At 36.4% G+C, this 27,024-nt stretch overlaps 1 long non-coding RNA gene across 1 annotated transcript; it reads left to right on the top strand.

Moving 5' to 3' along the window:
• The first annotated feature begins 12,582 nt into the window (after positions 1 to 12,582).
• Positions 12,583 to 14,096, top strand: LOC149174566 (uncharacterized). Its single transcript, XR_016258501.1, has 2 exons — positions 12,583 to 13,295; positions 13,917 to 14,096. It is a non-coding gene; the product is annotated as an uncharacterized LOC149174566 (long non-coding RNA).
• Positions 14,097 to 27,024: the final 12,928 nt, after the last annotated feature.

The raw sequence follows: 27,024 nt of genomic DNA, 5'->3' as shown, positions 1-27,024 counted from the left end.
GCATTGATTTCAATGTAGATGTTGATTTCTAATAATGTTTGATTGCTTGCACTAGATGCAAAGATTTCAATGTAGATGGTGATTTCTAATCTTATTTGATTGTTTTCACTAAATGCATCTATTTCAATGTAGATGGTGATCTCTAATCCTATTTGATTGCTTGCACTAGATGCATTGATTTCAGTGTAGATGTTGCTTTATAATTCTATTTGCTTACTTGCACTAGGTGCATTAATTTTAGTGTAGATGTTGCTTTATAATCGAATTTTATTACGTGCAATAGATGAATTGATTTGAGTGTAAATGTTGATTTCTAATATTATTTGATTGCTTTCATTAGATGCATTGATTTTAGTGTAAATGTTGTTTTCTAATCTTATATAATTGCTTGCATTAGATTCATTAATTTCAGTGTAAATGTTAATTTTTGTTTTGATGTAATTGGATGTATGATGGTACATTATTTTTAAAGTGATTGGATTAACATTATGCATTGATTTCAGTGTAAGCACAAAACATTATTGACAATGTACATTGATTTTTGTGTTATAGTAATTCAACCTATTAATATTGGAGAGAAGGAGAGACAAGGAATGATGTTTACTACAATAGATTGAGCTAAAGATTTAAATGGTTTATGGTTTAACGTATCCTTTTCATATAATCAACATGAAAATATGACAATCAATATGAAAAGATGACAAAAGTAAAAAGGCTGACAATAAGAATAATAGAATAAAATAGTTTTAGATTAACCACAATGAAGACTATTTGTAATTAACTATATTCTTATTATGCACATTTTCTATCATTCAACACTATTATCATTAAAGTTATTATCATCACAACAAACTGAGGCAACTAAGCAAATTTAAAATTAAAATATACAGATTAATATGAGACATATTAGCATATTTAAAATGATTATATTAATATTAGATGAATTTACGTATTATTGATCAAATTAATCATATGTTCATTAGATTTTCTTTGGCTGCACATGAATGAAACCAACGTAGATCCATCTTAACTTTGAATCTATCAAGCACCAAGAAGGATCAAATCTCTCAAAGTACAAACCTTTCGTCAAGTTTTGCACTCAAAAAGAGGTTTGCACATCAAGATATGTTATTCCTCTCATCTCTTGATAGATCCGGAGTTAAGATGGAACTAGGCATCAAGAAAATTACAAATATTTTTGAAAGTAACTTTTCATTAAAATAATAATTCTTTACTTTCAATTACATAAATGATATAAAACTAGCTTGGATCTATCTTAATTTTAGATCTTAATTTTGGATTTACCAAGGGCATAGGGGATCAAATATCTTTTCACTTTAAAAAAGGTTTGTATATGAAGAGATTTTATGCCTCTGACACTTGGCAAATTGTAAATTATGAGAAATATGATTGAATTATTAATTATAATTATAGTTATTAATTTTATATTTCACTTTACTTATTTTTATTTTTATAATTTACCCCAACTTTATTTTGCTTAACATTATTCACATTGATGAGTAATATGATTGAATTATTAATTATAAATATAGTTATTAATTTTATATTTCACTTTACTTATTTTTATTTTCATAATTTACCCCAACTTTATTTTGTTTAACATTTTTCACATTAAATTTTATTTTACGGAGTTTCCTCAAATTAGATGTTAAAATTGATTATAAAATAAAATAAATTGGCTATATTTTTTAGTATTTAAATCTATTTTTAATTTTCCCCATGGTGTAGATTAGTTGATGATAGAATGGGTTGTTAAGGAAATTCTTATGATGTTATTGGTTTAAACTTCGATCAACTCAGTGTGCCACATGTGAGGCAGTGTGGGTACACTTGGAGGTGATTGTGGTAGTGGATATAATCGATCCTTAAGTACAAACATGCTATAGTTGTCTATTCTCTCATATAAAAAAAAATTAACAATAATAATAATAATAATTTTTTTAAATTTTATTGAATTAATTATTTATCAAAATTAGATTTTATTAAAAGCACATCATTTTATTGGAAGTAGTTTAGTTGATGGAAATAAAGGAAACTAATTTTCTTGTAAGAATTTTCTAAATTGTATATCTACTCAAACACTCTCATAGAAAAAAAAAGTCTTGACCCCACCCACCAAGCAAGCCACCCAATGTCACCTTGGTGGCCTTCTCTCACTCTTTAGACTACAAGAAGGATATCCTTATCTAGGGGGGAATTCTTAAATATCGAGCTAAGCTAGGTCATTGAGTAATGAAAGGAAGTTCCTTAACGAAGACTAGTGATTTGACACTACTCACTCTCAAAGTAAAGGGTCAAAGTAAAGGGCCAGGTATAAATGTGCGAATAGTAAAACAAACCATGATTATTAACAAATTTTGAATGATTTTAATTACACAACTATGCTTATTCGTTCAACAAAATTATACTTGAAAAATGAAAGATAAATCTTGCTCAACTAACCATATAGCATGAGATGCTAGTGAATCATATATACAATGGCACAATAAAAATAGAAAATGAATCATAAATTATCTATATAAGGCATTAGATCATTCATTCATCGTATTCATGAAAATTGGATATTGAGAGTTCGTTATCATCATCAAGAGACTATTCCACCATTAAGAGATCATACACCAACAATATTAACTATGTTTTGGACAACAAAGAGTTATGTGTTTGCGATGATAAATAAAGGAAATATTCAAACTTGTCATTGTTATTAAGGACAATGAAGAAAACAAAGTTGAATGTGGACTAATTACACGTTTGTAACATTCAAATGTCATCCATTTATCATCATGCAAGTTGCATGAAGGAAATTTGGTAGTGGTACTAAGTGAACACTTTGTTCAAATTTCATACCCTCTCCTTAGCCCTACCACTTTGCAATATGAAGAAGAGATGTGAAATATATGTGCAGCCAACTAAATAAGCTGGAAAGGTTGTTGCAACATATATAGGTGGTCATGTCATGTTGCAAGTTGAGTTGTTGGCCCAATCCCATTTTCCATAATTTTTCAACCTTTGAATTTGATTCTCTGTGAATGTGATCAAATGATATGACCCTAAAGATTCTAATAAGCTCCATAATTTTAATCATCGTTTGATCCAATAAAGAAGTGTACAAGGAAGTATAACCTTTCACCTAATCCAAAAAAACCTTTGAATCCCCTATGACTTGTAAGTTTAGATTGTTGAAGTGACATAATTAAAATGACTAACATAAACGCCTAATTCATATTATTGTAGTTTTTGTTAGGTAGTCATATTTTTTTCCTAGACTAAATTAGTCATTTTTAGTAGTATTACTTATTATCTAGTCGTATATTTTAACTGGTGACTAAAATAGTCATTTATGTTAGTCGTTTTTAGTTGGGTCTCTTAATATTGCTAATTTTTGGTAGTATTTCACTTGCAAAAGTTGTGGTGACTAACATTTTTAGTCACCCAATCACTAATTTCAACATTTTCTTCCAGTGATTGCAGATCTATAAAACAACAGATAGAAACCCTGATCCGATAGATCACTGAAGCCAAATGAAGTCACCTGTCAAATCCTAGATCAAAACCCTGTACGCTCTTAGAAATACTGACTACGTGCATTTGAAACTCCCTGGACGCTCCCTTAGCCAGTGTGTGAGGGCATCTGTTTCTGGCTATATAATCTTAAGAAGAATGTGAGCGGGTGTCCGCAGTCAAAATCACCAAGATCTACTCCAAACCCCTATACGCTCTCTTCCAATTACTGTGTGTGTCCAAGACTTCCTGGACACTCCCTTGACCATGCTGTGCGAGTGTCTAGGGACTAATACTATCTAATCTATCTCTAAATCCATGTGCACTCCCTTCAGGCATCTGTGTGAGCATCCGAGACTTCCTGGACTCTCCCTTAGCCACTCTTTGCATGCATCCGGGAACACAAAAGCTCAATTACATTCCTGCATCTGAGAAATAGAAACCCTAGATCCATGCAAGCTTCACGCCTGTAGTTTTGGACCCTTTCACGAATTCCTTCTACTAGAACTGTGTGAACCAAGACAAAAGAGAAGAATAGAAGATGGCTTGATCAATATGTGGAAATGATCTTGAGGTATCTTCTATTTATAGTATTCCATGAGGGTCCACTTGGGGTTGAGGCCGACCTAATCAATTTCACATGTGCTTAGGGCTGACCCATTCCATTATATATGAATGAATAAAACAATTCAAAATTTTACTTCCTCTTATCCAAATGGCATGATCTTTGGGTTGATTTTTATCCTCTCAAAAAGAGTAGTTTAATGCAATCATCATTCGATCATCTAAGCTATCCAAGGTGGAATTTTACCCTAGTTGCAAAAATTAACAATCTCTCTCAACTAGGAAGAAGTCCAACTACTAATATATGTCTGTTGATCAACATGTTATCTTGTCATGTTATCATCATGCCTTAGCTATCTCTACTCACCTCTATATTCTAAAAAATTCTCAGATCTAAAAAAAGAAGAATGAAGGAGCAATAGCTTCCACCCATACTGATCAATAGGATAAATTTATCATACAGGGCAGCACAACTTTGACCCTAGAATCTCATCGGGGAGCTCATTCTCAACTCGGAATCTCAAAAGGGGAGCAAGTCTCAACCCAATCCTATTGCCTACCGATCTTCTCATCAATGGCCCTCAATGGTCATGTGGTAGAACTCCTGCATCATAATTGACTTGGTTTATACACCTTAAGTACACTGTCAACCCATTGACCAAGTAGGGAGCGGTATTCCCCATAAGCCTTACTTGAGGGTATGATGTCAACTAGGGTATACTTTGCATAGACTAGATAGGGGAGAAACATCTTCGATCTTATGAAGATAGGGGAGCAACATCTCCAACCCTATGGGTAACAGATAGGGGAGTACCCTATTATGTACAGATCCCTCAATCCTAGGAGCCCTTTATCTCAATTCCTCACCTTGGGAGCTCAAACAGGGTGGGAAGAGTTGGCTCAATGTGCTGGATTAGTGTTTCCCCTTATCTAGAGGGCCACATCCATCAGTCCAAGCTACTCTCTGAAGACCAAGAACGTTCCTTTCGGTAATGCCTCAGTGAGAATATCTACAATATGTTCATCTGTCAAAATGTGATGGATTCTAACAACTCGTCTATGCAACATGTCTCGAATAAGTGATATCGAATCTTAATTTGCTTGGAATTGTCATGAAACATGAGATTCTATACCATACAGATCCCACTCTTATTTTTGCAATATATCAATGTAGTGTCTATGACCTAATCAAATAGCTATCCAAAGACCTTCCTCAACCAAACTACTTCACGGTTAGCCATGCTAGTGACAATATATTCTTCTTTGACGGTGCTCAATGCTACAGAATTTTGTTTCCTTCTCATCTAGGATATCATGGTAGATCCAAGGCTAAAGCAGCATCTAGATGTACTCATTCTGTCGATAGCATGCCCAGTCAGGATTAGTGTATCCATGAAGTTGAACATCTCCGACATAATATCTCAGACGAAGTGTGATTGACCCATGCAAATATCTCAAAATGTGTTTGGCAGCGATCCAATGTGCATGGAGAGGATCTGTCATGAATTGAATCAATGTGTTTACTTCATAGCATATGTCTGGACAGGTGTTCATAAGGAACATCAAAGCCCCAATAAGTCATTTATACTTGGATGGATTTTCCAAATCAGGTCTTACAACTTCTCCACATAACTTCTTGAAGTTAATTTCCATCAGTGTAGCCAAGGATTTGCAAGCAGTCATTCCAAATCTTTCCAATAGATTCACAATATATTTTCCTTTTGAAAGGAAAATCTCACCAAGCCTTTGCCACACCTCAAGACCTAAAAACTAGTGCCTGAGACCAAGGTCTTTCATCTTGAATTCAGAGGCTAGCTCCCTCCTACATTCAATCATCAAAGGCTCACTAACTTTCAAGAATAGATCATCAACATATAAAACCAAAATCAATGGCATACCTTGGACTACCTTGAAGTAAAGGTTTTGATCAGTGTTACTTATTGTGAATCCCAACTTCATTAAGTAACTATCAATGCATGCATACCAAGCTCAGGGAGCTTGCTTCAAACCATACAATTCCTTCTTCAACCCACAAGCATGAGGTCTTCGATCTTCCACCTCAAATCCCTGTGGTTGTTCAACATATACTTCTTCCTGTAACATGCCATGAAGGAATGTCGTCTTTACGTCCATCTGATGTAGAGTTCATCCTTGACTAGCAACAAGGGTAGTTATCGAATAGGTGGTTGTAAATCGAGCCACAGGAGAAAATATCTCATCATAATCTTCTCCCTCTTTCTGAGAGAATCCTCGAGCTACAAACCTTGCTTTGTATTTCTCAATGCTACCATCAATTTAATATTTGATCTTGAATAGCCATTTTGAAGTCACGAACGACTTCCCATTCGGTATTGGCATGATATCCCACACATCATTTTTCACAATTGATTCATATTCCTCGACCATAGCATCATTTCAAACTTTTTCTTTTACAACTTCTTTAAATGAAGATGGTTCGGCTTGAATCATAACTATGCTCATGGTTGCAACATATCCCTAATACCTGCATGGTTGATTCCTTACTCTAAATGATCTATGAATGGGAACATTTCTTTCAACATTATGTAGATTATCGTGGAGTCAGAGTGGTCTCTTCCTAGTAGGAGGATCACTTGGAGGAGGATCTAAAGTATCTATAGGTTCCATGGGATCATCAACAATATCTAAATTGGGCATGGAAGGACCATCTAAAATATCCCTGTCATCATTCTCCTTCTTGGGAGAAGGAGGCAGAGGAATGTCTCTCACTTTTCCAAGAGTTCCATCTTCATCGACTGTTATGTCCCTGTTGATTTCGACCTTCCTTTGACCAAGAATATATATTCTATATGCTTTAGAATTTTCACAATAGCCCACAAACGTACCTTTTCTTCTTGTAGATTCCTACTTGTTACTTTTGTCCTTCGGTACGTGAAAATATATGAGGCAACAAAATACACGAAGATGGTTGTAAGACCTTCCTCCCATATCTACCCAACTAACTAGCCAACTGGGGTAAACATGCGACGAGAGGCTACTGTGATTGGGTTCGACTTCCTATGTGATCTTAAGGAAGTGGAATCAACGGAAACATCACACACAATCATCCAACATCAACTTCAGGACCCATAAAAACTAATCGAGCACTTCAGATATCTTGCCCTTGGGTCCTACTAAAACTTTGACCATATTAGGCCTTAATCACTCTCATGCTACAGGCATGAAATCATTTACAAACCCAAAGTCTCTCTCACAAGCTTATGTACTAGCAACCCGGGACCTAACTTGCCATTTTTGTGCGAGCAACCCTGGGATTTAAGTGACGTTTTTAGGCCAAGAGACCAGGTCTTTGCCCATAATGGAGTGATAACTTAAGATAAGTAAAAGAACATGAAAACAATGATGCCAAATCAATAAGTTGAACAAGACTTTAACCATACACGTACTAGCCATGACAAGAATTTCATCAAACATATCATCAACATGTAACCTATAGGTGTAAACAACATAATTAAGTGTAGGGATCTCATACTTATCTGAGAATCGCTATGAACCATTATTCCCTCATGTCATTTGCTATATTATCATCTATTAGGCCATAGATACATTATCCATTCATTTACGAGTAAAAATATGCTAAGAGCCATACATAGTTGTTATCATAAAACATACATATAACCAACATAATAGGGACAGAAATATCATAAACATATTAGCCATAAAATCCACATATACATCAGTACATTTACACATGAAAATCAAGGGAATGAATTTGTCATTAATGAATGCAATAAACCAACCGGAGATAGGACTACCACGTTCCACCCAACCATAGATTGGCTTAGCCAAGTCTCTCTTGAGCCAGTCATGCCCGTGCCATATTCCAAGCATGAATGTGGGACACACAGAACACACCCAAAAACACCAACAAGCATGGATTCCACCAGAGTTCTTCACCTACATCGTGAGGAATTTGAGTGCCTCCTAGTCTCTCACACTTCACCGTAATCCACAGTTTGATCCAAGGATCACTAGGACCTACACTAACACACACTTTCCAGGCTTTACCATACATCCCATCCCGGGACTACTAGGCTCAACAGAGAGAAATCCACCTCTTGGCTTTATCATATATCCCGCCATTCACCAACAAGGATTCCTAGGCCCACCGAAGCAAACAATCTGGCTTTACTGCAACCCACAGTCCAGTTCAAGGACTACTAGGCCAGTGGATTTACCGTGATCCATAGTCTAGTTTAGGGACCACTAGGCCATGTGTTTGGAAGTTCAAAGATCCACCCCACTCAGCTTCGAATCCTTCTAGCCATCCCACATTAGCTAAATATGAGAAGGCCATCTCATCAAAGATATCAGGAAATGGCAAGGTTAAGCTGAAGAAAATGGTCACACGTGGCAAAACCCATTCCATGATAGAAAAGAACCACATGCAATACCATGCATGCCAAATCTAGCAAAGAAAATATACATGCAAGTCGATACCTGCAATGAAGCTTGCTATAACTACTTGATCATGTCTTTCCCTTCTTGATCTTTGCTTCCTCTTTCCTTCTTTTCCTTTCTTTCTCCAATGCCAATGTGCTCCAAGAAACTCTAAGTGTCCTAGAGTGAGAGACAGAGAGAGAGAATAATGAGAGAGCTTCAAAGCTAAACTGGCAAAAGGTTACCAACTGATCCTCATAAGCCTTTTTATCAATGAGTCCTCTATTTTCTTCATTTTCCATTATTTTCCTTCATTTTCCTCCTCACATGCAACATGTGACCTTTCACCTCCTTTTTCTACTAATTTCCATTATTTCCATAAATAATTGTGCCAAAAATGAAATTTTTCCTTTCCAAATCCTTAGCCATTGCCTTGCCAATTTCCTTAGCCATAAGCAACCAAATGAGCACCCCCTAGGATGTCTTGCCCAACATTCATCTTGGAATAAGTGTCCCATCAACTGTGGTTACTATTTTTAACTTTTATTACATGGAATTTTCACCAAGGCTATTACAAAACCCTGCCCTTGGGGGACACCATCCTCGGTGTTCAATAACACATGCCTCAACAACCTGCTGAAAGAATACATGCCACTCATGGAGCTTTATAACATAGCTCGATTTAGTACTTACAATGAAGGACCTGCTCAAAAGCAAAACATCATGACAACATACTGCATACTGGAGATTTTTAAGCTAGCTCATTACAGTATTTCCAGTGATCATCCTACTGAGTGCCAATCCACATGACATCATAACATCGTGATAACATAACCAAATGATAGCATAGTAACATGACAACATAATCATAATGACATGACACCCATACCGCTTAATGGAGCTTTATAACATAACTCATGGCGATATTTACATCACATATAGCAATATCACCAAAATATATACCAAAAACATGTACCAAAACATATACCAGAACACCATCTCAAAACATATACCAAAACACCATATCAAAGCATATACCAAAACACCATATCAAAGCTGCTTTGCCTCAACCGGAAAACAAGGAAGGATACATAACCCACATCTGATCTTCCATCTCCCATGTAGCTTCATCGGGCCCAAAGTGCTTCCATTGTACCTTAACTTGCTCGATTTCTCGGTTATGGAGCATGAGCACCTTTTTCTGCAATATACACTGAGGCTCCAACTGGAATTCTCCATCTGGTTCCACCTGCAATACAGATTAGTCAACCACATGATTAGCATCCTTAACATACTCCTTAAGCAAAGATACATGGACAACATCATGGAATTTCATTGTCAGAAGCAGCGCAAGTCGATAGGCTACTGGCTGAATCCTCTCAATGATACTGAAGGGTCCACAAAACTGTGGTGCCATCTTGGCACAAGATCTAATCTGCAAGTAGCTCTTCTTTACTTTGATGTGCAAGTACACATGTTCCCCGACCTGGAACTCCTTGAACAATCGGTTCCTATCTACATAACTCTTTTGCCTATCCTATGTTGCCTTTAGATTCTTCTCAATCACCTATTCCATAATCTAATCTCGAACTTGAAGGTTTAATAATTATCATGCCTAAGTGGATGGACATTTGGATATGAATGAATGAAACTACACATTTAATGGGATAAGTACATATGGTGCGATGGGTTGTATATAGTGCTTGGAGAGCCTTATTTGTGGAGAAAATGCAAAACTAATGTTAACAATTAATCAAATGACCCCTCCACCTTGAGATAGACTTTAGCATAAGTGTTAAGTGATTGCTACTTGAATTAGTGATTGTTTAATATGTTAAATTAATGATCTTTAAACAAGTGGGAGGTTTATGGGAAAATGCAATGCTTAGTCATTATGGGAGGTGAGACAAAGGTTTTTCTCCCATATTCATTCAACTTTGGGGAGGCAAAGTGTAAATCTTGCTATTTTGTGCTAGATCTTATTTAGTATTAGAAAATTAGTAAACATTGTTCTTCAATGAAATTTGATTAACATATTCTAACACTTACATGACAATGTTTTTTAGGTCAGAAACAATATTAAGTAACATTTTTGGTTAAGATGGAATAAATTGTTCTACCATCCATGAGTATTCATTCTGGTTAGAGTATGTGTATAATTGTAGACATCCATGGAAAACAATTCTTTTTTTAACAACTATATAATCTAATTTTGAAAAATACAAACAATTAAATAGCGCTCACCACTGGAAAATATGAAAAAGTTAATATTGATTAACATGTTAGTTGATTCATTGTTTGTAATTTTTTAAATTCATAAGAATGACATAATCTAAAATGCGTTATTTGGACATTTCAATGCTCTCCACTTCCCTCCCACATTATAGTGCACTTCTTTAGAGTCATGAATCTTACAAGAAATTGAACTTCAAAAGTTCACGAAGGTGAAGATGAAGGTGACTTTAGATCTTAAATGGTATGACCGTTATTTAACCCATTATAAATATATACTTTTATTGCCACCAAGATAATGATTCACTCAACGCCAATAAAGAATTTTAATGCATTTGGATTTTCCATCGCATCGAGTTGAAATGACTTCATTCTTATTTAAATGAATATCTTGATTCTTAATCATAACAATTAAGTGAAGCACTATCACGTGAACATGGAGCACGTGTTCATCTTTGGTTGGGAGCTAGGGAGGGTAGCCATGTACAGCGCTACGAATGTCAACACATGGGTTGAAAATTTTGATTTTTTTTTTAAATTGTCCACCCTGTGAGGAGGTGAGGAGGTAAGTTTGGGCTTGGTTTTCCCGAGTAGGTTGGAATTTCAAAATAGACTCATTTGTCAAATTTGACGGTTTTCATACCTCCTTAATCAGGGTTCACAATTTCTGTGAAAGATAGTGACGTTTTTGTAAATTTTTAAGATGGTTTTGTAAATTTTTAAATCATATTTGAAAGACAAATCACCCCATAACTAGCTCGAATTTCATCCATCTCTAGGAAAGCAGGTTCAAGGAGTTAGTCTCGAGCATTTAATATTAGGAGTAATTGAAAATGAAAACCAGCCCAACATGATGTGTATAAACTGGCTCTCAGTCATCAAAGTTGACATTTTGCTCATCTGTGCCAAAATAAATATTTTTAAAAATCTAAAAATTAAATAAAATTAAATAAGTACAGAAAACATTTAAATAATGTCCTCTCATTAAAAAATATTGTAGGAAGAAATTGGATCCTTATCGACTCATGTTCTATTGTATTTAAGATGGATCTATGCTCATATGTATATATTATTTTACGCTGAGTCTAAGGTTATTATCACAAGGATGGTGATGAAGTGAGATTTGGTGAGGATTAAATCTTAAATAAATTAATTAATTTGATGAAGTTTAGTGAACTTGAGGTTTGGTGAGGACTAAATCTGAAATAAATTAATTAATATGATGAAATTTCCATAAGATTTGGTGAGCATTAAATCTTAAATAAATTAATTAATATGGTAAACATTTTAATTGGGTCATAATAAAATAAAAAAAATATAACTTTACAAAAATAAAATAATAATGAAAAGAAAAATGACTCATAGTATTAATAATGAAAAGAAAAATGATTCATGGTATTCATGTGGAATATAACTTATTTAAATATGGAAATTAAACATGTCTAAAATACATGTTAATTCGGATCTAGAAAGTTTGAAAAGAGATCAATCTTTTGAGGTGCAAATATTTTTTAGAGTGAAAAGAGATTTGAGATGCAAATATTTTTTAAAGTGAAAAGAAATTTGATCCTCTTAAAACAAAGTAGATTTAAAGTTAATATATATCTATGCTATTTTTTTTATAATATATATATATATATATATATATAATATTTTAACATCTTAAATATTTTATTAAATTAATTTTTCTCTGTCAAATATTATATTAAACTAGAAATTATCAAACAATTAGAAGAATCAATATTTTTAAAACTTAATTAAGAAAAAAACTCTTTAATAAATCCATTTAAAATGAATATAAATGGGAAGAAATCCAACTTCTTTATCCAGCCTGAGTCATGACTACATTTAAGGCATACAATTTCAAGAAAGCCTAGATCCTCGAATCCCCTCTTAAGGTCAAGATACAAGATACAGGTAACACAGTGGAATTTCATCACATAATCAAGAGGATCTGGAATTTAGAAGAATTGGTTTCGGAACAGGTGAGAACTGGAAATGACGCCATGTCCACCCTACGCATAAAAGATTCCATGTAATGTCCAATGCGGGTTGTCATTTGATTTGATGGCTAGTGACCTGAGGTGGTCTACCTGTAGGAACTGTGAGGGCGGTGGAGGCTGTGAGATGACTTGTAGCAGTCACCTCGATGTCGGCTTAATGCCTGCCGTCTATCTTTTCTTTCTCTGGCCTCTGAAGCCGAGAAAGATTCGTAATTGCAATTTGCCCTCTCACTTCACCTGGAGAATGTATCGAAATAGGGCTGACTTTAGGCATTGAAAAGGATAAGAATAAACAGCCAGGTCGTACATCGATGGCCCGGGCGTCAGGCGCCCGTGTATTTTTTCGCTCCACTTTCATGCCGTGGAGAATCGGCACGCCTAAGTGGAGCCTCTGATCACGGACTGCGCCCAGCAGGTGCCCTAATTCGTCTTCTCATTCATTGTAATATCTTCTTTGCATTTGCAGCCGCAGGTTATTGTGATTATATTCGTCAAAGTTCTATGCAGAATCACGCTGTAAGGACAGATAATTTAGTTCTCATGTCTGATTATGGAGTAAGTTAATCTTCCCTAACAGAACTCATCCAAATTTGACAAGAATCTCCAAAGCTTTAGGGTTCTACCCAAATTTCGAATCGCTTCGATTCCCTGGCAGATCAAAATTCAAAATTGTCGCCAAATTCCACAATAAAACCCATCTGCATCAGATCACTTTTATCTCCTCCAATTCTCAAGCTGCCTCCCCCGTAATCCCCAAAATGTTCCTCCCTGAATACTGAAGAAAAGCACGTTATTCACTTTGTATTAGGTTTAGCACTCGCTTCTTGCTTAAAGCACTCTGTTAATTTCAATCTCATTAAAGATTTCAAGATTTAAAAATCTTCAATCTCATTAAGATTTCAAGATTTTAAAATCTTCAATCTCATTAAAGATTTCAAGATTTCAATATTTGAGATCGAATGGTTTGGTGCCGCTGCAGCAGATCCGTTGGCCTTATAGGTTATCAAGCCCTAAAAGCCCTAAGAAATAGACTGCAATTATTGGCCGGATCTTAATCAAGCTTTTAGGATACCGTGATCTTCAAATACAGTGTTCCACAGCAGCGTCATGATAAGTTTGCATGTGACGCCTTTTATTTCTTTGATGCACTTATTCATTCCAAGACTTTAATTGCAGGCGTGCCGCACACAATGATCGAGTCGTATATGGTTCGACCACACAAAGGGCTTTTCTCCGGTGTTATGGATTATTATGTGGAGAGCAACAGGGACTTCCCAACCTAAAGCGAAATTGGGCATAATTATTTTCTCAAAGAAATGCAGAATCTTTGTGGCTCAGAAGGATCCACTTTGATTAGCGTAAATATAAACATATAGTTGCTATTTTCTTGTGTTGCCGGTGTGTTGTGTGGCCCACCTTAAAGTTTCTCATTCATTGCTCATCTTGTAGATGTGAGCAAGTTCAGGGATATATCATCTATGCATCTGTTTTTTTTGGCCTTGTTATACTGAACAGTTTCACTCTGGCTTGAACAGTTTCCCTCTGTTTATCTTATTGAGTGAATGTTCAAACTTTATAAACTCAAGACAGGCTGCACTGTGGGGAATAAGTGGAGATGGTCCGACTTAAGCTTAAGATTTTCTGTTCTACTACAAATTGTGGAGCTCGCATAATAATTACTGAACAGTCAATAGATATCTGAGATACAGCCTGTAGACGACCAAAGAACGTGAGCGCCGCTATGATTTGTGCGTGGAGTTCACCTCACCTTGTAAGATGGTATTCATCTCTTGTATCTTTTATGATCTGGATTTGTGTACATAAGTGTAAACTTGTATGGGCTGTATTGGTATAAGAAATGTGCCAGTTACATATGTATTTTTTTTCTTTGTTTGTCAGAATCTCAGACATATGTATCAAGCTTTAGTAATCATCTCATTACTTTTAGTTACTCCGTTTCAGGAAACTTAAATATCTGAGTCTTATCTGTTTTTCTTGAGTAAATATATGATTGTGCTCTCACAGTGGAAATCGTATGGTTTTGTTCTTACGGTAGAAATCCACCATACCCAGAGTGGAACAATCAAATCCTTTGGTTTTATGATCGTCATTATTTAGAGTTATAGTTTTTGCTCAGTGTTTATATCAATCTGGTTTCCCCTAGAGAAACTAGGTAATATACAGCCTGCAGTGGGGAAGATCCAGATCCTCTGGGCCTGTGTATGTCTAAGATAAATTGTTGGAGGAATCACCACAGCTCTACAGAATGGATAATTTCTACTCTGGGGATCTAGTTACTGGTTTGGAAAGTTTACTAAAATTTGAGGGTTTTGGTGTAACCCAAATCTCTTCATAGTATGTCTAGAGACAATTTTGATTCCCACTAGCTATGTCTTAAGAGAGTGTTGGAAGAATCACCATACTTCTATGAAATCCATAATTTGCATCATAAAGATCCTAGTTACGGATTTAGAAAGTTTACCAACACTTACTAGTTTTGACATAATAACAAACCTCTTCATAACTCGAAAAATCAAAAACCCCGGGTGGATTTATTATGGATAGAGGTCCATTGAAACTTCTTTCGAAAAGAAATTCATTCTTTTCCATTTTTTATCAAGCTAGCTATTTCCCATCCACATGCATACCTCCTTAACTGTTCAAGGCACTATTAGTTTAGTTCAATGAAAAAGATTTTAGCTTTTTATAATTTGGCACTGGGTCGAACCATTGCCTAAGTAAGAAAAACCCATGTAGATCACTAAATGCATGGTGCATATTCAAGCTGAATCTGCGTAGATCATATTAGTTCTAAGGAAGATGATTCTTTGAACGGGTACTTTGCTTTACAGCAATATACATGGATTTTTCATTTGTGTCACATTTCTTTTGATTAGCTAAATATATCAGAACTGTTTGTGCCATCTTCAATTCTGATGCACTTAATCATCCTTGAAATCCTAAAACGACGGAATATAGTTTAGCTACATGCTTAATGCTGATCGCCCTTAACAATTGTGTTTTTGTATACGCGCATACACAATGACCGTCTTAATTTTTTGGCAAAAGGTTAAACCTTAATGCAATATTTAGTACCATGCCGTAAGCTAACCTAATTATTGGATGTTGAAGCCTGTGCAATATAATATCTATATCTAATGGCAAGCATTATGGATCCAGCCGGCTCCTGAAGAGTGTATACATAGGAAATGGATGCTGAGACGCTCTATAGTGTGATATGTATATTCCAGTCAAGGATACAGCGATGTTGCATTGAATGCAAAATATACTGAGTTATATACCTATTTATCTGAAGCATCATCTCAAATCCAAATTCAACCGTATTTGTGATTAAATATAGTGGAATCAATACAGCATTATCCAATATTTATTTACTATTACACTAATTAGGGACTACACTGAAGTATGCATGTTTCACCTGCAAAGGATTTTATATATAATTTCAATTAGCGATGATGCTGGTGGTTGATTTCACAGGGTAGTATAGACCCACTTGTCCTGGGTAGCTACATATATATTACTGATATCAACATTTTTTTTTGTAAGTTTTATATTGGTGATAGAATAACATCTGAATAAAGGAGGGAATTGAGTGGGTGATTTAACAATCACTATCTATCCCAAACCCATAGACATTACTAATACAACCCTTGTACATGCAACAGACATTCAGTAGCATAGACCCCACCTATTCCCAATACATACTATGTATATATAAAACCATAAATTATCCTTATAGTACTGACACAAGCATTATACATGCAACAGTAGAAAATTGGCGAAATAAATATGGACTTATTTTGGTATTCAAATAACTGGGTAATTACATTGGGTTTGGTAACGGCTGAGCATGTATTCCGTCCGTGAACTTTAACCTGCCATGACTCTGAAACACCGTAAATGCGCTTTCAACAGTGTATTTCCATGAATAAACAAATTCTAATAGTTTATCCATGACATACCAGTTCGCTTCTGTACCAGTTTTTCAGACGCAGGCGGTACACATGGAGGAAAAGTACAAAGTATCACTGTCGACTAGAAGTAAATTTATCCTGCTCCTCTTCTTTTTCTTTGTAGCATTTAAAGCAGTTTTAGCCGTCCTATTCCACACTAACTATTGAAGTAAATTTATCCTGCTCCTCTTCTTTTTCTTTGTAGCATTTAAAGCAGTTTTAGCCGTTCTATTCCACACTAACTATTGTCCGTTATACGATGGCAAACCTAATTCGTCCTTCCATAAACCTAGTTGCCCGCTATTTCAAAACCAATAATTTGCCCAAACCATATGGATACAGACATAACTGGATTTGTTTTCTTGTTGGCCCAAACTTTTCTCGGGAAGAAATGACCATCTGCACCAACATGTAATAAATAGTGTAAATGTTTCTCCAACCAAATATGAGCCATAATTATCATAACTACAACACAATTTTTACCTTGGGTTGAAGTAGAAGATAATTTGATTTTTAAATTTGGCTTGATTTATTAATTCTGATGGCTATTTTATTGAGTTATACTTTTATCTTGGGTTGAAGTAAAATATAATTTGATTTTTAAATTTGGTTTGATTTATTAATTGTGATGGATATTTTATTGAATTATAGATTTCATAAATTTTAGACTATTTAAATGAATTTTGTTTGAATTAAGGTAGCTATATAAATTAAATGACTAATTAAGATTTATAGGTCTAGTACCATTGATTTTAGGTTATATTCTCTTAAACTCAATTGAATTTTATTTAATCCTGTTTTTTTTTACAGCAATGGTTCCTTTCCATTTTAATCTTATTTTTATAATAAAATCATTTAATATGCTACATTATATAATCTTTCATTATTATCTTCCCAACACCAAAATGTTTTTCAACCTTAGAGGTGTGAGCCTATCTAATAAGATATTGTATTTCACATTTAGAAACACAACTTTTAAAGTATAACCTATTTTTGGAGATGATACTCATTCTTATTGTAACCTCTTCATTGAAGTCCTCATCTTTTTTATTTTTATTTTTTATGCTGCTTTCTATACATCACAATTAAAGACTCCATCTACATAAGAGTTACCAAAGATGTATTGTTGGATGTTGGTGGTTTGCCAACATATTAGTGTTATCCTTCCACTTCCAATGTTTTCTTTATTGAACCTTTGGTGAGCCTACAAATATTTTAGTGGATGGTGATTTGTGTGGATAAAGGTTTATTTTTCATCAAATAATTATTTTGCTCCTTAATAGCTTGAACGATGGCTTACCTTTTAGTATCATAGGTAGGATAGTTGAAGATTCTCCCATGAAATTTTCTTAATTATAGAATAGTAGCTTATCTCCTTGCTTCAAAATTGCTTCATAGCACACCCAGTTGCATTTGTCTCCAATCTGCAAGGCTCCTGAAAATTTGGCAATGGAAGTGTTAGCCTCGCTAGCAAAAGGCCCAAAATTGGATCCATATATGCTCTTAAAAATTTCCAAATTTTCTTAAAATCATCCCAAGGGATGATTTAAATGCTCTTGAAATCTTCAGCATCTGCTCAAAATCACCCCAAGGTCAAAAACAGCGCAAGAGGAGAGCCCTTGGAAGGGCGGAAATACACTAGCGAGAAGCAAAAAAACGCTTGAAAATCATGAAAAACCAAAAGCGCAGGCTTAAACAGTGGTTGCACAGCAGCCGTTAGATCTAGCCGATCAACGGCCCACATCTAATCGGCGGATCGCATCGGTGGATCTAATCGGCATAGGCGGGCAATGGCAATTAGCACTGGACACTACCAATCAACGATCACCGATGATCGAATCAGCGGGTCGCAATGGCAAAGGCAAATCGGCGCAAACCATGGGGCGATGGCAATGGTGATCGACGATTAAACGAGGATCGTCGATTGCGCACGCGGATCGACGGCCCAAATCACATCGACGGATCGCAGATCGGGGAGACCAAGGGGCAGGGCCTTTACATATAGCGATATGCGATTGCGATCAGATCGCATCACAATATCACATCGACGGAAACCAAAGGGGCGGGGTTTTAACATATTCATATGGTGCGACCTGATGGGCTGGATCCGACGTAATTATATGCGATAGTTGATAACTTCTGAAGTCCAAAAAGGTCGATTTTTCATAGTTTTTAAGTGTTTTATGCATATTTCATAATGCGAGGAAAATACACAAGGCAGGCTTCTTTGCGACTTGCGACAGCAACAAGGGCAGACCCGAGAGGATATGAACCATCTTTGAGGACTTTTTGAAGTTTGAAAAGGACAGGGAATGACGGGATTTCACAGTATGGCTGTGCTTTTGGTTGATAATAGAAACAATCATAGTTTGCAATTGAAAGAGAAAACAAAGGCACGCAGACCCTTTCCACTACCTCACAGAGGCTGGGAGAAAGGGACAGAGGCCGAATCAACGATAAAGCAATCAGGGAGCCACAACAATGCCACACCGCCAAATCAAACAAGATCAGGAAGCATCATCGGCCCAAACAGTGCAACAACTACCCAAAATATCTTAATGTGGTTATTCCTCTGTCAGAAGAGGAAAACCACTGAGCCATGCTTGCATTGAGGGAATCAATTAGTTGAAGAAACAAAGGGATAGATTAAGACCCCTGAAGCCTCAAAAGGCTCAAGATCATTGTAAGCTGGCTATAAATAGTTGTTAGTAAGATGTAATAGGGGTTCAAATTTCTGGAGACTGTTGAGACTTTGCTATTCAAGCGTCTCATCTTCATTCATTAGTAATACAAGCTTCTTTTGTTGTTATATGTTCAATATTTCATTTTCTCTTATGTTCTAAGCTTGCACTTGAATAGTTTGTTCATGTTTCCTTTTGTGTCTAAGGCCAGATAATTGTTGTTTTATCTCTGCTTTGATAAATCAAATTTGCAAGTTTCTTTGCTGCTTGTAGCTAGCCATTCATATGTGGTCATATATGCATTTTTCGGTACAGTCAGTATTTTCTTGTGCTGCCTGTAGCTAGCCATTCATTTATGTTTATGTATGCATCTGCCGGTATGGTCAGTATTCTCCATCCATTCATTGAAACTACAAATTGTTGAGCATTAGTGGTCTAAAGCCTTGTAAGATGAGGGTGTTCATGCATGTCTTGAGTAAAAACATAGTTGAAATGGTTATCTGGCTTGATCCAAACCATCATCCATTCCAATAGTTCTGAGAACAATATTGAAGATTATATGTTACCAGGGATCTCCAATCTACAACCTAGGAGAGCTTCTTGGAGTGATAACATAATTGGTGCCATTGCCCGGGAGAGGAAACTGAAGCTCAGCTTCCCTGGGAAACGACATAGATCCAACTTTGATGATAGACAAAGTTTGGGCATTTTTTTTGGTTGTAATCATCTATCTGGCGACTCTATTGGAGGCCGAACCTCTTGGCAACTCCACTTCATAGTTCTGGCTCTATTTGTGAGGCATACTCGGAGAAATCCTCAAAAGTCGCAAGCTGACCCAGTACTTGACCCTGAAAAGATTATCAAAGAAAGAAATTTATTACAGAAAGGAGCATCAGGTTCAGGTAAACCTAAACAATCTCCTATATCTCTTCAGGAAAGGCTTGTAATAGAACAAATACATGTTGAGAGTATAGCTTCTAATACTAGCAGCGAAGAAAAACTCTTAGAGATTCATAAAGCTCCTTATTCTTTAGGTTTTCCTTTTGTTGTATGCTCAAAGGAAACCTCACCTCCTATCCATCATACTCCTTTAGTCCTATCAATCACTCCTCAGCCCTCCATCATTCAGACTGCCAATACTCTTTTAGCCACCACAGCTATGGCAGGTCCACAAGCACCTACCAAAATGGAGAGAATCATAGCTGCTAGGTATGGACCTCTAATATTGCCCACTCCTTTGAATGCTATGCCTACTGGAGAGTATCAGAAGTATATGCCTAAGTTCATTGGGACTGAAGGTGTTTCAGCTGAAGAACATCTTGAGTCATTCTATAGCTATGCTGATAACCTGGACATTAGTGAAGATGATGTCTGGATGAGAGTCTTTGTCCAAAGCCTAGATGGAGAGGCTAGAAAATGGTTCAGGGAACTAACCCCAGCATCTATAGCAGATATTGAGGCCTTAGATGATGCATTCCTAAAGCATTGGGGGGATAAGAAGGATCTCCTTTACTACCACATTGAGTTTGGGAACTTACAGAGGGAAAACACTGAGCTATTGTCTAATTTTAATAAGAGATTTAATCGCATGTACAACAAGATACTAGCTGAAGTAAAACCCACCACTACCTCTGCTAGACTCATCTATGCCAGTGCCTTTGATTCTGATTTCTGTTTATTGTTGAGGGAGAGGCGATGTGTTTCTTTGGATGATATGCAAGATGCAACCTTGGAAGTAGAATCAAACATCATGGCCGCAAAAAAACTTAAACGTAACACTGATAGAAGGAGACAGAGGGGTGAGCCTTCATCATCTTCAGATCCCAAGATTGATAAAATGGCCAAGATGATAGAGTCACTAGCCTCTGAAGTTTCCAAATTAAAGGTTGAGCATCATTCTGGGAAGGGAAAAGTTCCTAACACCTTTGCTCCTCCAAATCCAAATCCATATAAAAGACCTAATGAGCAGTTGCAGATTTTGCAAAGAAGTAAAGAGGCCAAGGAAGACCAAAGGGTGAAGGTCCCTTCTCAGAATGCAGTCATGGAAGAAGAGCAGTTGGAAGAAGATGACGAGATCCATTGTATGGAAGACAAAGGCGACACCACTTTTTTAACCAAAGCTGCCTATGAGAAGTCGTTATTCAATGACCAGATCAGCCAAGAATGGGATGGTGCAGCTGTTCTACAACCTGTAGATCAACAACGATATAATCTGAGGTCTATGATGAATAATGTCAAAGAAACTCCTGTTCATAAAGCTGTTGTCCCTGCAGAACAACAAGCCAATAAGAAGAAGCAACCAGGAGTTGATCCTATCATCCTCAAAGCTCCAACCATAGAGGTAAGAGGCCTTAACAAGTCCCCTTCTTCTTTCAGTTTTCAATCAGAAATTTAGAAGCCAAGAATACCTATGCCTCTGATTGAACTAGTGAAGAATGAGTCCTTCAAAGCATCCATCCTTGAGGATCTTGAGCCTAAAGTAATCCAAGCCTCCACTGACTATGTAAATCTGCAAGATGACCAACTTGTGGTTATTCTCAGCCCAATCATTGAAAATTGTGAATACATCTCCCCATCATTCTATGTTTCTGTGTCTATTCATGATAAAGTCCTTCATAATTGTCTTCTGGACACTAGAGCCAGCCATAATCCGATACCCAAAGCTGTCATGGATAAGCTCGGTCTTGACATTACCAAGCCTTATTAGTTGGCCTTTACGCAGCTTAAAAAACCAGTTTGCGAGATCACAGAGGAAGAAGGCTCACAAATTTGGGACATGTTCTTTGATGGGGCTTGCTCTAAGGAAGTTGCAGGAGCAAGTGAAGTCCTTGTGTCCCCCACACAAGAATGCATTGGTTCATCCTTCATATTAACTTTTTAGGTCACAAATGACACAACAGAGTATGAAGTAAACCTTCCAATTCTGCAGGTGTACAAAACCTTCCGAGCAAAACATCCAAGGTTGAAAGCATACAGAGATGAGGTGAAATATAGACCATCTCTGCCTGATAATATCGAATGCTGGAAATTTTTTGAAGTAAAGGATCAAATCAATAGGCTTTTGCAAGTCTTTGATAAATTTGTTGATATGCACATTGACCAAGACAAAGAAACCTTTCATAGAAAGGTAAAAAGGGTCAATTTTCAGTTTAATCGTTGTTTTCTCAAAAGGAATGCATCAAAGGAAGGAGGAAATGTTTTTGATGGCCCATTCAATGGGCTGTTCTTCGAACTTTATTTCAGTTAAGGCTTTCAAGCCTTGGTATTGTAAATATGTTGTTTTCGAGTTTTTATTTCATGCTAAATAGACTCCATGCCCAATGCAACACTAGGAGGAAGATTTGATCTTGTTTTACAGGAAAGGCATTGATCTGTAGTTCTTGAAACCTCACAAGGAGGATTTCATCCCCAGAAGGAGCCAGTGTTAGCCTTGCTAGCAAAAGGCCCAAAATTGGATCCATATATGCTCTTAAAAATTTTCAAATCTTCCTAAAATCATCCTAAGGGATGATTTGAATGCTCTTGAAATCTTCAACATCTGCTCAAAATCACCCCAAGGACAAAAACAATGCAAGAGGAGAGCCCTTGGAAGGGCAGAAATACACTAGCGGGAAGCAAAAAAAAATGCTTGAAAATCATGAAAATCCAAAAGTGCAGGCTTAAACAGTGGTTGCACAGCAGCCGTTTGATCTAGCTGATGAACGACCCACATCTAATCAGTGGATCGCATCGGTGGATCTAATCGGCACATGTGGGAAATGGAAATTAGCACTGGACACTGCCGACCAATGATCACCGATGATCGGATCGGCGGGTCGCAATGGCGAAGGCAAATCGGCGCAAACCATGGGGCGATGACAATGGTGATTAGTGATTAAACGAGGATCGTCGATTGCGCACGTGGATCGATGGCCCAAATCACATCGACGGATCACAGATTGGGGAGACCAAGGGGTGAGGCCTTTACATATAGCAATATGCGATTGCGATCAGATCGCATCGCAATATCACATCGGCGGAAACCAAAGGGGTGGGGTTTTAACATATTCATATGGTGCGACTCGATGGGTCGAACCCGACATAATTATATGCGATAGTTGATAACTTCTAAAGTCCGAAAAGGCCGATTTCTCATGGTTTCTAAGTGTTTTATGCATATTTCACAATGCGAGGAAAATACACAGGGCAGGCTTCTTTACGACTTGCGACAGCAACAAGGGCAGACCCGAGAGGATATGAACAATCTTTGAGGACTTTTTGAAGTCTGAAAAGGACAGGGAATGGCGAGATTTCACAGTTTGGCCGTGCTTTCGGTTGATAACAAAAACAGTCACAGTTTGCAATTGAAAGAGAAAACAAAGGCACGCAGACCCTTTCCACTACCCCACAGAGGCTGGGAGAAAGGGACAGGAGCTGAATCAACGATAAAGCAGTCAGGGAGCCACAACAATGCCACACCACCAAATCAAACAAGATCAGGAAGCATCATCAACCCAGATAGTGCAGCAACTACCCAAAATATCTTAATGCGGTTATTCCTCTGTCAGAAGAGGAAAACCACCAAGCCATGCTTTCATTGAGGGAATCAATCAGTTGAAGAAACAAAGGGATAGATTAAGACCCCTGAAGCCTCAAAAGGCTCAAAATCATTGTGAACTGGCTATAAATAGCTGTTGGTAAGATGTAATAGGGGTTCAAACTTCTAGAGACTGTTGAGACTTTGCTACTCAAGCGTCTCATCTTCATTCATTAGTAATACAAGCTTCTTTTGCTGTTATATGTTCAATATTTCATTTTCTCTTCTGTTCTAAGCTTGCACTTGAATAGTTTGTTCATGTTTTCTTTTGTGTCTAAGGCCAGATAACTATCGTCTTATCTTTGCTTTGATAAATCAGATTTGCAAGCTTCTTTGCTACCTGTAGCTAGCCATTCATATGTGGTCATATATGCATATGTCGATACAATTAGTATTTTCTTTTGCTGCCTCTAGCTAGCCATTCATTTATGTTTATGTATGCATCTGCCAATATGGTCAATATTCTCCATCCATTCATTGAAACTACAAACTGTTGAGCATTAGTGGTGTAAAGCCTTGTAAGCTGAGGGTGTTCATGCATGTCTTGAGTAAAAACATAGTTGAAATGGTTATCTGGATTGATTCAAACCATCATCCATTCCAATAGTTTTGAGAACAATATTGAAGATTATATGTTACTAGGCATCTCCGATCTACAACCTAGGAGAGTTTTTTGGAGTGATAATAGGAAGAACTGGTGCTTGACTACTATTATTCCTTTTCAAGTCATCAAAATATTTTGTTGATTCTTTCTCAAATGGAAGCTCTTACTACTTAATACTATGGTATGGAGTGGTGTAGCTATTTCTGAAAATGATTTTATGAACTTCCATAGGTTCTTTGCTACCATAACAAAGATTGTAAGTTTAGTGACAATAGTATGAACTAACAATCTTATTGTGTTCTCCATCTTTGTGAGATCTATCTTGAATTCCCCTCCATTGATTACATACCCCAAACACAACAATGGCTATTGAGAAAACTCACATTTTTTTCTATGTTAGCAAGTAGATGGTTCCTTTCTAGAGTCTCCAACAATTCTATGAGATGTGAGATGCATCCCTCCTAGGTTGAGCAATAAACCAATATATTGTACAAATACACTATGTCAAATGAATCCATATACATGCATATTACATCATTCATTAGTATCATAAATGTAGCTAGTGCATTAGATAAACCAAATGGCATGACCAATCATTCATAAAAACCTTTCCCTATCTTAAAGATAGTCTTACAGGTGTCTTCTTTTTTCACACACTCTTAGTATTGATTTGAGATCCAATTTGGTGAAATACTTGGCATGTTGTAATTGATCATCAATCATGGGTAGAGGGTACAAATTCTTGAGTGTAATTCACTCCTTGCTCTAACAACTATAGAAACTGTTTCTTCACTTGCTTCCAACATAGACTATTTATATAACCCAATATTTGGTAGTGGGGATTCAAGTAATAACTATATTCCATGCTCCACTTACATCTTTGGTGGAGTCCATTTAAGTTCCTAGAACATTATTAGTATGTATGCCTATAGTAACTTCGACTATTATTTTTTCTCTTTTGTACATTTCTCCATGGATAATTTTACCCTTATCAATTCATCACTAGAGTGTTTCTCTCTTAAGAAAATAAATACTTATTTCTTATCAAAGAATTAAATTTTTGAGTTGGTTTGCACTTACTAGTGAGATCATTCATTTACCTTTATGTGCATTCATGATGTAGGAATTCCAATCCTTGATCATGTGATACTAATTTTCTCTTTAGATGAAGATCACATCCCTCATATAGATGTAGGGGTTTCCAAACACTATACGACAAATTTCAAGGGACATTACATCTAATTTAGCATCATCAATAAAATATTCACTTACAATAGTTTTGATCTTGCATTATTACTGACCTTAATTTCTATATCCTTGTTCGCCAACCCTAATGGTTATGGGCTTGGATGATCATGAACCTCCAACCCAAGCTTGTTGACTAGGACAAATGTTATGAGATTGACCTACAAACTAGAGTTGAATAGAGCATCTACCTTGGTCTTCTTGACAGGGATCTTGATATGGAAGAGTTTTTTCATCTCCTTTTTCTTTTGACAAAGGCTACTCAAATTCATCTCCTTCCACATTGAAGTGAAAGTAATATACTCCTCCACATATAGGATACTCTCTACCTAATTGCTTGAATATGTGGCTAGAAAGTTATTCTTCTTAACATCATTCTTGTGGTAGATTTTAGCTCTAGATGTGGTCTCTAACTCTTTTCTTTAGTGTGGGCCATCAATACTGTAATGGTTATAATGGTTACTTGGATCTTATTTTCCTTTCATTCTCTTTCCACTTCTTTGCTCCCTCCTTGGAAGCATCTTGGTGCTCTTTCTATTCGGAACCTCTAGGTTTTCCTTTTTTATGACATATGTTTTCTAGATATTGTTTTTAAACACTCACTCTATCAATTTTCCTAATCTTGAAGGTCATCACTTGCTTTCATAAATGGCTATGTACAAACCCAAAATACTTAAGGAGTACATATGGGTTGTTGGGAGAGATACCTTCATGATAGACATATTATTGAATAACCTTGCACACTTTTCCTCTTCCTTTTCGTAAAGTAATTTTAATGGATCCATTGGTCCTCCACATAGCCAATAAGGTAAAACTAGGAACTAGTGAGGGTTTTCAAATTCTCCCACTTAGTTATTAGTGGATCACCCTCGAGCCAAAGTGTCTTCATGTGACATATCCACTAGGTTAATCCATGGCCATATATTTTTAATTCGGTAAATGAAATCTTGTTTTCTTCTTATATATGGTGATCATTGAAATAAACGTCTAACGATTGCAACCAATGATTCAAATTCATTGCATTTATGTCACCTTGGTATTTCGTCATATCCACTTTTTCTTCCATTTTAAGTAAGTATTATGAAGGTGTAATGGCACTGGAACCTAGATACTATGTTTTTAAGTCTTCCTCGACGCTTTTATGGGGCCTTATTATCTCCTTGTTTCCCCTATAATCCAATCTCTAAGCTATTCTCCCACGTCC

Source organism: Pinus tabuliformis, chromosome 4_1 (genome assembly GCF_031772625.1).
Source record: "Pinus tabuliformis cultivar Carrire ecotype Pingquan chromosome 4_1, CPIR1, whole genome shotgun sequence".
NCBI classification, from domain to species: Eukaryota; Viridiplantae; Streptophyta; class Pinopsida; order Pinales; family Pinaceae; genus Pinus; species Pinus tabuliformis.
This window is presented reverse-complemented; position numbering and strand designations above follow the sequence as displayed.